Raw genomic sequence first — 14,594 nt, forward strand, 5'->3', positions numbered from 1 at the left:
GGAACCTTGACTACTGTGGCATCTAATGTTACAAGCGTACGGGAGGAACTTGAACTGGCTCCAGTGATGGATCCGTTCAGAAGGAGCTCGATTTTTCGCAGATCCCCTCCCACACGGGCACAAGCCCCCACGATCGCTACCCCCAGTGGGAAGCGTATAGCGGGAGTCTTCGATGAGGAAGAATCGCTGACGCCGATTCACCCGAGCGATGTTTTGGGCAATGATCAGTCTGGAGCTGCCTTTACTGCCCTCGGTAAAAGATGATAAGAGGCATCGGTTTGACGTACGGCAAGGCCCAGGATGAACGAGTAGGGAAGTCGCCGATTGGAAAAGTGAACCAGACAACTCAAGTAACGCCGGTTCAAAACACAAAAGGGGAGAAAGCGGGGAAGAGGCTGCGCGAGAAGCTGAATGACTCAACAGGCCAACAAACCCCGAAAAAAAAAAAGGACTCAACTCCCAAAAAGGCGGAGTTCATGAAAAGTACGTCTGAAGCTACCAGGGAAAATACTGCAGTGGCTACCTCGAGAAAAGGGATCGAACCTTCAAAGGCGGATGCGGAAGCTTGGAGGAAGGTAGAACCGCGGAAAAAAAGTTATCGGAGGAAGATTAGACCGGAGGTGATTTTCATTTCCAAACGGGGCGAAGGGTCATACGCCGACATTCTCAGGAAAGTGAAGGCAGACCCCGAACTCACCAATTTGGGAGACAACGTCAGCCGCATTAGACGGTCCCAGAAGGGAGATCTTATGTTGGAACTTAAGAAATCCAAGGATGTAACCGCGGACAAATTCTTGAGCCAAATCGGGAAGACTTTAGGGCAGGAAGCCGACATAAGAGCTAGCAGGCCGGAGATCACTATAATCTGCAAAGATATAGATGAAATCAAGACGAAGGAGGAGGTTCGCGAAGCGTTGGAGAAACAGTTCGATCTTGCCGGACTACAAGAGTCAGCGGTGAAAACGCTAAGGAAAGCCTATGGGGGAAAACAAACCGCCATCATCAGCCTACCAGTGGAGAACGCACTCAAACTGTTAGCAGCAGGGAGAGTGAGAATAGGCTGGGTAATGTGTCGCCTTAGGGAACAGGTGGCGTTAAAACGGTGCTTTAGATGCCTTGGCTTTGGTCACATTGCGAAGTCATGCACTAACCCAAATGACAGGTCAAAGCAATGCAGGAGATGCGGAGTGGGAGGCCACATCAGCAAGGACTGCGGAGCTGACACAAATTGTCTACTGTGCAAAGGAAAGGAGGGTGTGGACCATCGGCACATTGCGGGCAGCAGCAGGTGCCCGGAATACAGGAGAGCCCTTAGCACAAATCGCAGATGAGGTTGTTACAAATCAACCTCAACCACAGCGAGGCGGCGCAGGATCTACTCGCGCAAACCATCCGCGAGAAAAACATCGATGTGGCCATACTAAGTGAACCATACCGAAACCGCGGTGGTAGCGTTTGGGTCAAAGACCAAACGGGCCAAGCAGCGCTGTGGACTTGTGGAGAACAAGCCTTCCAGGAAATAATGGAGCACCCGGAGGAGGGCTTCATCAGAGCGAAGGTGAAGGGCATCCACATCTACAGCTGCTATGCTCCACCCAGCGCTACACTCGTCGAGTATGAGCGGATGCTTGCTGCTCTTGTTCTGGATGCAAGAGGACGTTGGCCGATCATAATAGGAGGCGATTTCAATGCGTGGGCTCTTGAATGAGGCAGCCGGATAACTAATGTCAGGGGACGTGTTCTCCTCGAAGCATTCGCGGAGCTGGACGTGGTACTGGCGAATGTTGGGTCTTCGTACACTTTCCGGCGAAGGGGCCTGGGGTCTATAGTGGACCTGACATACGTGAGTGCCACTTTAGCCAGTAGAATCGCTTGGCATGTCAGTGAGGACTATACTCACAGCGACCACCAGGCAATCTGCATAGAGATCAAGGGCGGATCGAGCTCGAAACAGAGTTTTTGCAAAATGCCGGGTGGTATGCTTGGCTGGACAGTGAAAGCGTTCCAGGGGGACACGTTTTCCGCGGTGCTCAAATCCAACATATCTCTGAATGGCACGGCTGGAGAGAAAGCCACCCAGATCACTCGATGGGTGACGGAAGCATGCGATGCTACTATGCCCAGAAGGCGATTGCTCCCCAGTAGGCAACCCAACTACTGGTGGAACAATGAAATCGCAAGTTTGCGAACCGCATGTTTTCGGGCAAGGAGGCTTTGCCAGAGGCTCAGGGGAAAACCCGGTGGCGACGGTCGAGAGGAGGCACACAAGCAATTGCGTGGCCGCCTAAAGGAAGCCATTCGGAGGAGCAAAAAGAATTGCTTCAAACAGCTGTGCGACCATGCCGACATAAACCCTTGGGGCGAGGCTTACAGAGTGGTGATGAAAAGGCTGCGGAAATCACCCCAGGTGACCTGTCCGCGCCTCCTGAAACAGATTGTTACCACTCTGTTCCCTTACCACGAAAATAGGGGAAGGCAAGTTTTTGTCCAGCCAAATGACGGCATAATACCGCCTGTAACTGTGGAGGAGCTGCGGGAAATATGTGGTAGGTTCGGTGATAACAAGGCCCCAGGTTTGGATGGCATCCCCAACCGAGCTTTGAAACTGGCAGTGAAGACTAGGCCCGACCTTTTCGCCAACACCTTCGAGGCGTGCCTAAAAGAAGGAATAGTCCCTGCCCAGTGGAAAAAGCAAAAGTTGGTGTTGCTTCCGAAGCCTGGTAAGCAACCTGGAAACCCAGCGTCGTATCGTCCTATCTGCCTGTTGGATACAATGGGGAAGATGATGGAGAGAGTCATATACAACAGACTCCTGCCCATCGTCGAAGCCAGCAATGGTTTGTCGGAACGCCAGTTTGGTTTCCGACGCGCCCACTCTACGGTCGACGCAATTGGCATGGTGGTAAACCTGGCAAAAGGTGCACTGATTTCTGGCGGCTGCTGTGCCGTGGTGGCGTTGGATGTCAAAAACGCATTCAACTCGGCCAACTGAAATAGAATTAAAGGGGCGTTGGCTGACATAGGTGTCCCCGGATACTTAGCGAATTTGGTGGAAAACTACCTCTCAGAGAGGACTCTCTGGTACGGGACGGATGAGGGCCCCAAAGAGTACATTGTCACAGCCGGGGTATCACAGGGATCGGTACTTGGTCCCCTGTTGTGGAATATCATGTATAATGGGGTGCTTGCTCTTCCCGTCCCAGAGGGGACTACGATTGTCGGCTTTACTGATGACCTAGCTGTGGTTGTTGCAGCAAAACACCCAGAAGATGTGGAGGTTTACGCAACGGAAACAGTGAGAGCGGTAAAGTCCTGACTAGAAAAGGCCGGACTGACCTTGGCGGACGCGAAAACGGAAGCGGTCTTGATAACGGAACGCAGGAAAAATAATACTGTAAAAGTGAAGGTCGGTGGACATACGGTCGTATCAAAGCCGGCTATCAAATACCTGGGGGTAATAATTGATACCAAATTGAGTTTTAGGGAGCACCTAGAGTATGCATGCCAAAAGGCAGCCAGTGCCACCACGGCACTTGCAAAAATGTTGCCAAATATTGGTGGGCCGAAACATTGCCGGAGGTTGGTGCTAGCCGGAGTGGTGCGCTCCATCCTGCTCTACTCGTCGCCTGTGTGGGCAGAGGCGCTTGCAAACTCTCAGAGACGGAAGCAGGTGAACTCGGTTTACCGGCGGATGGCTTTGAGGGTTTGCAGTGCTTTTAGAACCACATCAGATGAGGCAGTATTGGTGGTGGCAGGCATGATCCCGGTTGACATTCTGGCCAAAGAAATGAGTGTCCTGTACAATGCAAGACATATGGAGGGGCATGCACAGCGTAGAAATGCGGCAAGGTCAGAGTCGCTTGATCTCTGGCAACGCAGATGGGACGAGTCTGCGAAAGGTCGTTGGACGCACAGGCTCATTCCCAACATTGGGGTGTGGCTTGAGCGAAAACATGGGGATACCAACTACCACATTACCCAGTTCCTCACGGGACACGGTGGTTGCTACAGGCAGTATCTGCACCGCTTTGGGTTGGATGATTCTTCGAACTGTCCCAGATGCGATGGCATACCGGAGGATCCAGAGCATGTGATGTTTCACTGCCCACGATTTGCGATTCGTTCGAGGTTCCAGATATTAGTTAAGTCATGCTTTGAGGACCTGAAAGAGATCTCTGGTTGCGGGGTGTGGAAGCTAGTATCCTTTGTAAACGCCGCCTGGACCACGCGCCCTTTGCCTTTCTCACATCATAGATAGTTTTAGGAATTTGTGGCTCCCAAAACCACGACTTCCCCGCTGGTACCCAAAGAAGTTTTTCCTTCTCTAGGCCTGATCATGGTTTCCTATGAATAGTCTTAGTGGTCAGTAAAGACGAGAGACCTTTTCCAACGAAAATATTGCTACTGTTTTGATATGTTTGCTGTTCACTCCCCTGCAGAATATAGGTCATGCGGTATCTCCTCTTTGGAGATGCCATTATTTATTATTTCATTGTTTTCAGAATGCATTTCAGTTTCATTATCATCACACTCAACGCTGTGCAAGTGATAAGCCTGCATTCACGCTAGTCAAACAACTTCTTATCAATGTAGTGCCGCAGCTAACAGCAGCTATGTGCAGATCGCTACGATTCATAGTTGGTGGAGCGATCACACATAGCTTTAGACCCATCTCACGCCGCCACTCCAGAGCCGCAAGCTCATTTGTTTATAAACAACGCTCAATGCCAAAAAACAGCTGTGCAATTGGACATTTTATTTGTTTACACCGCGTCAACGTTTCTCAAACTTCCTCCAGCGACACTCCATCTGGCACTACTACATGCCGGAACCCGTTCCCAACTTCACGCACTACTCGCGCACTGGCCAATTGGTCGAAATCGGTACAGTTTTTATGTCAAACGAAAATTTACTTGGAGTCTGTGCTGGACGGCGGTTCTGTGTTTTGTTCCATTTGTTGTTCGTCGCAAGTTTTTCCTGTGGAAACTCTTCCACTCAGTCCTTTTTCCACTGAAAACCTCGAGCAGTGCATATTTTCCATCTGATCCCATTGAATTCATTGAAAATGCGGCTTGCGGTCTAGTAAAAAAACGGAAACGAATCGTCACCAAAGGGCCAGCCCTTTTTTGTGTCGAGCGGCGGCTGGAAAACGTAAAAAGTTTGTTGTGTGCACTCAATGGAAAAATTGCAGTGAAAATTTTCACGTAGGCTTGCCTGCGAGAATTTTCGTTTGTTACATGTTTGTTTTCGTGCAGAAGAAGTGATCTGACTGTGCTTGGAGATTGTTTGTGTCCCCGTGAGAGTATTTTGTTTATGTTTTTCGTGGAAAGTTTCGTTTGAACCGAGCTCGGTGGAAATTGTGTTGAGGAAATATTTGTGTTGTGCGCCTGCAAGTGTGGATTTATGTGACCAACGCAGAGGAAATCGGTGACTGGTTTGTGTGTCCTGGGAGCAAGGTTTTGGGATTATATTGTCCAATTTGTGTCGGTGTCGCTGAAGAAGGTACGTAACCATGAGCCGAACTCTGCTTTGTTTTGTTTCTGTGGACGTTGGCCTAGTCGCCCTCGACGTTCTCCGCCTGCCCATCTGCGCGGTAACTTGCCGAAAACCGGCCGCTCACCGCCAACGGCAGAAAGCCGACAATGGGACTTTTATCTTTTCTGGGTGCGGAAGTGCTTTGTCGGCTGTTAATGTCATTTGCATAAATTTTCCCGTCCCTTGGCCCCCGGGGGAGTTCTCTGGCAACGGGGCCAGTGGATCTGCTCGCGTTCGTTGCCTTTCCTGCCGTTTGCTAATTCCCAACGATGCCTGCGCCTTCGGTGTACGTGTCCGGCTTTTAAATGTTCCAATGCTCACTCGTGCTTTGCTTTCCGCCTCCGGTGATCCAATTTTTCACCTCAAGGATTGGGGGTGGGAGTGAACGGCTTAAGTCGAGGAATAAGGGGTCGTGGCTGGCGTGAACACACTATGGGTAAGGAAGGTAGGCATCGTTTGCAGCCTAGCAAGCAACAGAAACACTTTTTGGATGTAGGCAGTTGTCTCTGGCGTGGAATTTAAACATTTCCAAGGAAGGGTCTTGCTGTAATTGAAGCTTGTTTTGTTACAATAATCCCAGTAGGGCCTAAGTTAAGGATGAAGGTATATCACCAACATTTTTCCTTTAATTGTTGGAATTTTTCAGTAAAAACTATTTAATCCTGATCGAGAAATGGAGCAAGAAGGGCTGCATTGATGGCTCCCGATTGGTAAGAATTTAAGAATGTCCTGAATGCTTCCTTCCTAAATTTGGGTAGGAAAAGACACAGTCGAAATAGCAGCAGAAGCAATTAGCCATTTTTTATTCCACCAAAAAACCGTTCGCGCACATAATATTGCAACGAGTTTCAGATAAGTATCTAATTTCACTCACAAGGACATAGCCCGCTTAAGTCTCGTGGTCATGGCCAAAACTGGTGACCAACGACCGATTATATTCAACTGAAGGGACACTTGGTCGCCACCCTTCAGACTGCGTAGGCGCTTCAGTTCAAAAAGAACTTGCCTGCTCAGCAAGCTAACTGGATTGCAGCCGAAACGCTCACCATGTAGCGAATTCAGCACGTCATTTGAGAGAGGCTGGACAGTTCCTTACTACTGGCCCTCAACCGCCATCGAACTCCAACTGACATCGCTGTCAAAAACTGTTTTTCGATGTCGCGACCAACTTGATTCACGACACAAATGTTACTCGCTCCGCCACAACACTCCACCCCCAGCTAAAACCAAGGGGATAGCGAGGTATCAGTCGCGCGGTCCCCAACTCGGCGGCGGCAAGTCAAAGCGGGCATGTCACGCGCCTCTTGTCCTGATCGCCTTGTCTAGCTGAACGAGGGGCTTTAGCCGAGCCAAGGAGACCCGTTTGGTCGTACCCCCGATGTTGAAGCTGTAACAATGTTGACCTCGCTCGAGGACTTCAAAGGGGCCCGCATAAGGTGGCTACAGCGGCTTCCGAGGAGCGTCTGTCCTAATCAGGACCTGCGTACGGGGTTCGAGATCCCTGGACACGTCAGTCTCGGCTTTCGCGTGGTTGGCGGCTGGTGGTGGCTTCAGTTTTAACATTACGTGCCTGAGCAGACGCAACAGACCGTTGAGTTCTGACCTCATGTTGAGAACAGGGTCGCTGGAGAGTCTCAGATTCTTCCCGCAAACTGCTCGCGATTGGCTGTTCAGAGGCCAAGAAAAACGACTGGCCAGACCTGCGATCAAGAAGGGTTTCCTTGCGCCTTCGGCGTCAGCCTTCAGGTGGCACATTTCGAACATCCCATTTGACTGTGGGTGGTACGCGATTGACCGGTGGCGTTTGAAGTCGAGAAGTTTCCCCAACTCTGAAAAATGGAGGACTCAATCTGCATTCCCTGGTCGGTGATTATAATTGCCGACACAGCAAAGCGTGGAATTCATTCTTGAAAGGGGACCTCTACACAATATTGTGCAGTAATGTCTTTCAGAGTTGTCGCCTCAGGCTATCGGGTGAACCTATCGATAATTGTGAGGCAACATCTGAAATTGTGCGAATCTCGCAAAGGATCAATGCTGTCGAGATGAATTGTGTGGAAACCGAGAGAACACTCTTTCCTCATATGTATGCTTTGTAGTCTTGCACTTCTGACATGCAATGCACTGTCTGGCCCGAGAATCAATGTCCTTGTTCATAGATGGCCAGAAATACTTTGCGGTGATTAACAGATTCGTTGTCCAAATCTCTGGGTGCACCACATCGTGAACGAGGTAAAATACTTCCTTTCGGAAATTGGCCGGAATATATGGCCTTTTTTGGAAGTACGGTAGATGAATGCATTTACGCACAGAGTGTTGGACTCCCGCAACAGTTCGCTGTCGGACTACCAACTAAACACCTCCCTGTTATCAGAGAACTGGCCTGGAATCGTTTGACACATCACTTCGGGCTAGCCATCCCGTTCTTCCAGCTTTGGGAGTATACAAGTCAGAGAATCCTTTTCACCAACGACAGGGGAGTGGAGGAAACGAGTTATAAGTTCAGGAAACCCCTGGTCATCCGGTCCCTCCACCAGTCGGGTTCAATCTTCTTTGCAGTAAGAAAAGCGTGAAGATAATGTTCAAAACGACTCCGGTGGCTAGCGCTCTTCAGCATCTTTCTGACAATGTTGTCTGGAGAGAGCTCCCCTGTGTCTCCATAAAGTTGCTGACGAAAACCGTCCCACCTTTCACAAGAGAAAAAATATGTTCAGCATTGTCCACCACTCCTTTGCAGAGCACACAATCAGGGGATCGGGCATTCCCAATCCTGTGCAAGTAAGACTGAAAATTTCTATGCCCGCTTAGAATTTGGGTAAGGAAGAAATCAATCCCTCTCCTTGGCTCATTTTGCTATGAGAGTTACCACTTGACATTCTTCACGGGCAACCACCTCTCTTAAGTTCTCGCCTTTACGGCGGTAGATAGCTTTGCGGTCCTTGTCAAGAAGGGCAATGGGCATCACTCCCGAGATCACCACTTCGGCCGGTTCTGAGACAGTGCGATAAGCAGACCCCATTCGTAAAGCTCCCGTCTCTGCATTTAAGCAAGGCGCTTACAATGCACCTCCGAGTCAAGGGCATCAGCTCATAACTCTGCGCCATAGAGCAGAACCGACTGCGTTGCTCCTATAAGGAGACGTACCCTAGTAGATATAGGGCCTCCAACATTCGCTATTAGCCGACTCCAAGTCGAGACTATATTTGCAGCCCTGTCCACTGCGGCTTTGATTTGCTCGAAGGAGCTCATCAAGGTATTTAACCGCTGGTTTTGACTTTATAGTCAACTCGCCGATCGATAGGGAACGGGATTCTCTTTCTGGTCAAGATGACTACTTCGGTTTCTTCCAGTGCAAGGTTGAGCAGTCATCCATCTACTTACCCGTCGTATTATGCCAAGTCTGTTTTGCGCCTGTTCAACAGTGCGTCCGGCAACAAGTGCCGTAACGTTTTCTGCATAACTAACCAGACGCGACTCTTCGGGCATATCGAGTCTCAGCAGACTATCCTAGGAAGCGTTCTAGAGATCTGGCCTTAGGATGGATCCCTGTGCTACTTCCGACGTGATTTCCATCCTCCTCTGGTCTTCTAGCCCCTCATAGAGCAGGGAGCAGTTTTTCAGATAATTCCTCAATATTCGCAAGAGCTAGCTTGGCATGTGGAATGAATTTTCTAATGTGTCTAGCAGACCTGTCCATCTTACGGAATTGAAGGTATTTCAAGCGTTATGAGGGGCACTATCCGTCGAGATCGACGGCTCTGTGTCTCGGCTCGATGAACCGCATCCACTTCCTCCATAACAGCATCCACTATGGATCTCGCTGTTCTGAAGTTGAACTTCCTTGGGGATAAGTTTCCGCCAGCGCGGATCGCTTCAGCGAATCTACTCCTGATGAGCATACACAACGGTCTTTATAGAGATGGGAGCTCCTGGTCTCCTTTTCCTTTGCTGGTCAGCGCGAACCTTGAAAGGAGGCAATCCTCGGCGCTCCCAGCGCTATGGACATCAACCCGTACAGGATGCCTGGGGAATAATGGCCGTACAATGCGGTCCATCTGGTCAGTACTTAGTATGTAGGGGTTCCGTACAGCGCCGATTTTCCGGGTGACAAGTTTATAGTGAAGTCTCCACGGGTTCTCTTTCACCTCGTTGATCAGATTCTGCCAGCCGCGAGCTTTGCTTTTATTTATCGCGCCGCGGTGTTTCTTTCTTGCTGATCTATTCTCTGCTTTTATGGTGCATGCCTCCTCGTTGGCGTGTAGACGTTGTGCCAAACGGCGGAGCTTATGACACTCCTTTCCTTAGGACGACAATTTCTGCCGTCCACCAGCACATAGAAGGCTTCATAGATGGCGCCCCTCCGAGTATGGAAGCCTCACACGCTGTCCTTATCAGGTTCATCATTGAGTTTTCGAAAGTGTCAGCTGTAGTAAACTTAACCCCGCCCCCCCTGCTTTTAAAGAAATTGAGTGGTTTCGATTCGTCCGGAAAATGTTCTTCGAATCTCACCAATCTTTCACCTCTTCGTGAAGTTATCTAAAAAAAAATAAGATCTTTACAAAAAAGAAAACGCGCCTCCACTTCCTTCAGTTCCAAGTGTGATTTCTGGCGATCAAAATCCTCTTCCTCGTTTTGTCGGCACAAAGAACAGCACAACTATCAAATCACACTCCTAGCAAGTCCAAAATCTGAACCTTCTTCACTAATAGCCGAAAATAATCTGCTCTGTCCATCAACTGTCTCTCGATCCGCCGGTCCCGCTAAACTTGGGCTTGAACTTCTAGAGTTTACGTTGCCAGCAACATATGTAGTAGCGTTGACGGATGCCAAAAGCGTCTTTCACCACGACTATCTTTCCGGGTTCACAGTCTGGAAAGTCCGAGGTCGACGTGCGTGGCAAAAGGGCAAAAATGTGAAGGACGAGGATCTGAAGACATTGCAAAAGAATCGTGTCATGGGTGATTGAACAAGTGGAAAAGTGGAAAGACCGTTGTGATAAATGTATGCGTTGAGCAGAAGAGTACTTTAAAAGGGGCCCAGATAAGTTACTTGCAAATGAGAAACACTTTGTTTAAGATATGAGTCCGGGTATTTTTTGAACATCCTCCTGTACACCGTTCAAGTAAAAGTGAGTGCAAGAGCCTTTCATAAATAGATTTGAAAATATTTGCAGAGAGCGAGGAGTTCTGTTGAAGATTTCGAACTTATAGACTGTAGAAATCTTGCGAGTCATTAGGTCAGAAGAGAAGGTGATAAGTCCAGAAAGTCTTCCCGTTCCACGATTATTCGCAGAGCAAACCAGAAGCTACGGTTAAATTCGAAAGCTTAGATAGGACACTAAAGATATCGAACCGGTGGATTTAATGCTAACCGAGATATTTAGGACTCTTCCCCAAGTAGGCCTAGATTGAACCACGGTTGTTGCACCGTTAATGATGAAGACTACTCTGCGTTCGCCGACACTATTCGACCTAGAATAATACTGAATGGCGTCAACTCTCTCTCTTTCTGGCTCAATAGGTATCCGACGTATTTAAGTTGAAATGCTTCTTTTTTCCGATCTACGAGACGCACTGCTGTAATGGGTGGGTATTGTTTGGGATGGAGCAGGGCTGCGATGCTCGATCCTTCGATGATGAGTGTATGATGTTGTCCACCTTATTTTTAGCATGGAACCCGTAAATGACATTCATTATCGAGGGATCAAGCATCGGATCTCTGTTCCATTCCAGACAATACCCACACTCACCAGAAGTGTTCTTTGCTGCAAACGGTGCCAATTGTTTTTGGCAAAAGGATGAAGTATGACAAATATTGGTTCCGCTGTCAATCAAGAATCTAGAACCGGTCGCCTGATCTACGATGAGGTTACTCTTGCTAGGTATGTCCTCTATTGTCTCGTTTTGATGCCACGACTTTAGTGGTCCAAACTCGGTCGCTCTTGCCAGTTGTGGAGATTGGTGAAATGTCAAACTTTTTAACCCTACGGGAGTGCTAGAATTAGAATCCATTTTGTCTTGGTTGTAACTTCAAACGAGACCGGGAACGTCTACTTTGCGGGTTCCAGGAAGGGTTTCCATGATGTTTGTTGAAACTGGATTCCAGTCTTACATTAAGTCTCAAAGACGAACTAGGTCAAATTGTGAAAAGGTAAGCGTAGTTACTATTTGATGACAGCCTTGAACCCATTCCATCATTCTTTTCACTGAGGATGTTGTTCTGTAGAGATCCCTGCCTTCTTCAGTGGAAACGAAATCTACCTCGTTAGGAAGCTGCTGTAGTAGGACCCAAGGACTATCTCACTGACATTGACGCGTGTTTCCTAAAGAAAATGAGAGAGTTGTAATTAATGACTGTAGGAAAAAGAATCTTTTAGCGAATATCTCTTGCGAAGTATACCACTTCTTTCAAACTGATGGTTGAATGAAAAAAATTATGGAATTTACGAAAAACAAGCTCTACAAATGCAAGTAGGTCAACAATGGTTCTGATAATTTTTGGAAATTTTGGTGTGAATGAAGCACTTTATACCGGTCGTCCAAAGCCGATGAAAATTCATATACAATAGTCGGGGAATTATTCAGGAATTAAACATTGATTGGATTCGTCAAGAAAGATTACGCTCTCCCTCTCTCTCTCGAATATGAGAGTAAGCGATGCGATTGATAAAAATTTCTAATATTAACAAAATCTCAAGATATCATCTTACTGTTGGGCACACACATTTTGGGTAAGACGACAAAAACCAAGCTCTGGAGTCACTGGGGTCTTTTGGTCCATTCATTGTACAGGTTTGACGTTGCACTATCAGACTACCACCATTCATTCCGATCTCAGGATTTATTTTGAAAGGTGGCTGTGAATATTCAGTAAAAAAATATGAAAAAGACTTCTCTTAATAGAATAACTTTATATTTATTTGGGAATTAGAAGAAATAAAAAAAAAGACCCTCGATCCTGCCAGGAGTCGAACCTGGAATCTTCTGATCCGTAGTCAGACGCGTTATCCATTGCGCCACAGGACCGTCGAGAGTGCACTATTGTGTTCTACCTCATGGGTTCTGACTCACATTAGGCCTCATACATTCATGCCTATACTCACTCTCGCTAGCTCGCTAACCCCATTCAGTCGCACGAAATTCAAACCGCACCACGTATTTGATCTTGAGCTCTCATAATTTACGACTCCATGCGATTAACACGATCGCGCGGCCAACATATAGCACTATCATCACATTCGAGGGGCTGAATTTATTTACGAACTACAGAACAGATTTCATAGAGCCATTCTAGCTGCGCCCAGAACAGAATGAGTGAGGCATCGAGAGTCTGCTGAGAACTAGTTTAAAGTTCTTTTCAGTCGAGTCTATGGATGGATCGGAACAAGTCACCATGCTGCGATCCCCAGGCCCAGACGTATCTTTCTTTGGATTGAGGTGTGAATAATTCATTTTTATTCCGGATATTGTGGCGATCTCTGCGCTTGTTTACAAATTGAATAATCGTGAATTTGAGAATGAGGCAGACGAGCAGAGACCATTTATTATGTGTTTTCGAACGATCTTATTTCCAGACGATATTCATGTCCGTAATAGGCCATTCGAATTTTTGTATCTTTTTCTCGATATCTTCTGATTTGGTAGAAAAATGTAAACAAGCCAGACAGATTTCCAAGACAGGCGGGTGGAGGTCATTTAACAGATCATCTTGGATGTTTGGCATCCCAGCAGGAAATGGGGGTTCGAAATGTTTTTTGTTATATGTAATCGATTGCCACTACAGATAATTCACCTTGAAGCCGGTCGATAACTGCCTACATTTTGTTTTATTGAAACAAATTCAAAATGATTTTTACATTGATCTTATCCCCTCCTTGGTGCATCCTTTATTTTTGGATCCAGATGTTTAATAAAGAATGCGATGTGTCATTGTCAATTTTAGGGAGGTTCAGCATGCACTGTGCCACCATAGAAGGAAGAACTCGATTCCTGGATTATGTTGTGCATTTTGATCTCTGGGTTCTCCATAAATTATACCTCGGGAACAAGGAAAAGCGTGTGAACAATTGCGTTTCATACATCAATAGATAAAAATCAGAAGATTTCCTTTCCTGTTTGGTCACTGTGGAATTGAATCCTGGCTTGAGCAATAGACTGGGTTTTTCGGAATGGGCTCAAGCGATTAGATAAATAGTAACAAATATAAGTACCCCCTTGTGAAGTGAATAAACATTAGGTTTTAGTGAGAAGTGTATGCCCTCATGAATATTTGACCTAAGAATCCTCTTGCCAATAAGGATGTTACATTGTCCCAATATCTTTTCTGAAGGGCGAAAAAAAATAGGACTAATGTTTAACGGCTAAGCACATTTGATACAGCTTTCAGTCATGTGGAAAAGGTCGCCACCTTAAAATTGTTTCCCAACTTGACGTTAGTATTGAGAGTATTCATTTAATTATCAACGATGAGTTGAGTTTCGGTCGGGTCCCGGTTGTAAGGATGTCACGCTTTTTGACAGTTCCCGTGTCCCCCACTTGTGGATGAACTGATGGATCCCAACAAATTAAATTTGGCCTCATTAAAGAATTCAGAATGTATCTGATCGTTTTCTGTCCAATAATCTTGTTAACATCGACTTTAAGATGGCCTTCGGGTTCTAAGGCCTATTTCTTTCTGCTAATTGACCTCAAAAGAAGAAGTTTAGTCTGCAATGTCAACTCTATGCATAAATATTGTTTCCTAATGGTTTCCTAGGAGATTTCTTATTGATATGCTACTCACTGTGTGGGCAGAAGGGTGTTTCAGTCTTGGGTTAACGGCCAATAACTGGCGTTGAGCCATGAGAAGGATAGCCCATCAGAATTTTTGTCAGTTCGAGAATGATGAGGAACGCCGCCACGAAAAGTCCCTTAAGCTCATAATCTATGAAGGATGTATTTTCTGTAATTTTACTACCAAACGTTTTAAATGCGGCAACGAAACAACGCGCATTTGTCCGCTGGACGTCAATCATGAGTTCAATCTTAAGATCTAGGCCCTATGCGCAACAGAGGGGGACT

General features: G+C 47.1%; 1 protein-coding gene and 1 non-coding gene across 2 annotated transcripts in view; one reads left to right on the plus strand and one right to left on the minus strand.

Moving 5' to 3' along the window:
- Positions 1-4,923: 4,923 nt before the first annotated feature.
- Positions 4,924-14,594, plus strand: part of LOC119650668 (GTPase-activating protein CdGAPr) — a 280,038-nt gene continuing 270,367 nt past the window's right edge. The window contains exon 1 of the mRNA XM_038053616.1: positions 4,924-5,502. The gene's annotated coding sequence lies outside the window, so the exon portion shown is untranslated. The remainder of the gene's footprint in view (positions 5,503-14,594) is intronic.
- Trnar-acg lies at positions 12,488-12,560 on the minus strand. Its single transcript has one exon. It is a non-coding gene; the product is annotated as a tRNA-Arg (tRNA).

The sequence above is a fragment of the Hermetia illucens genome, chromosome 3 (genome assembly GCF_905115235.1).
Source record: "Hermetia illucens chromosome 3, iHerIll2.2.curated.20191125, whole genome shotgun sequence".
Lineage (NCBI taxonomy): Eukaryota > Metazoa > Arthropoda > Insecta > Diptera > Stratiomyidae > Hermetia > Hermetia illucens.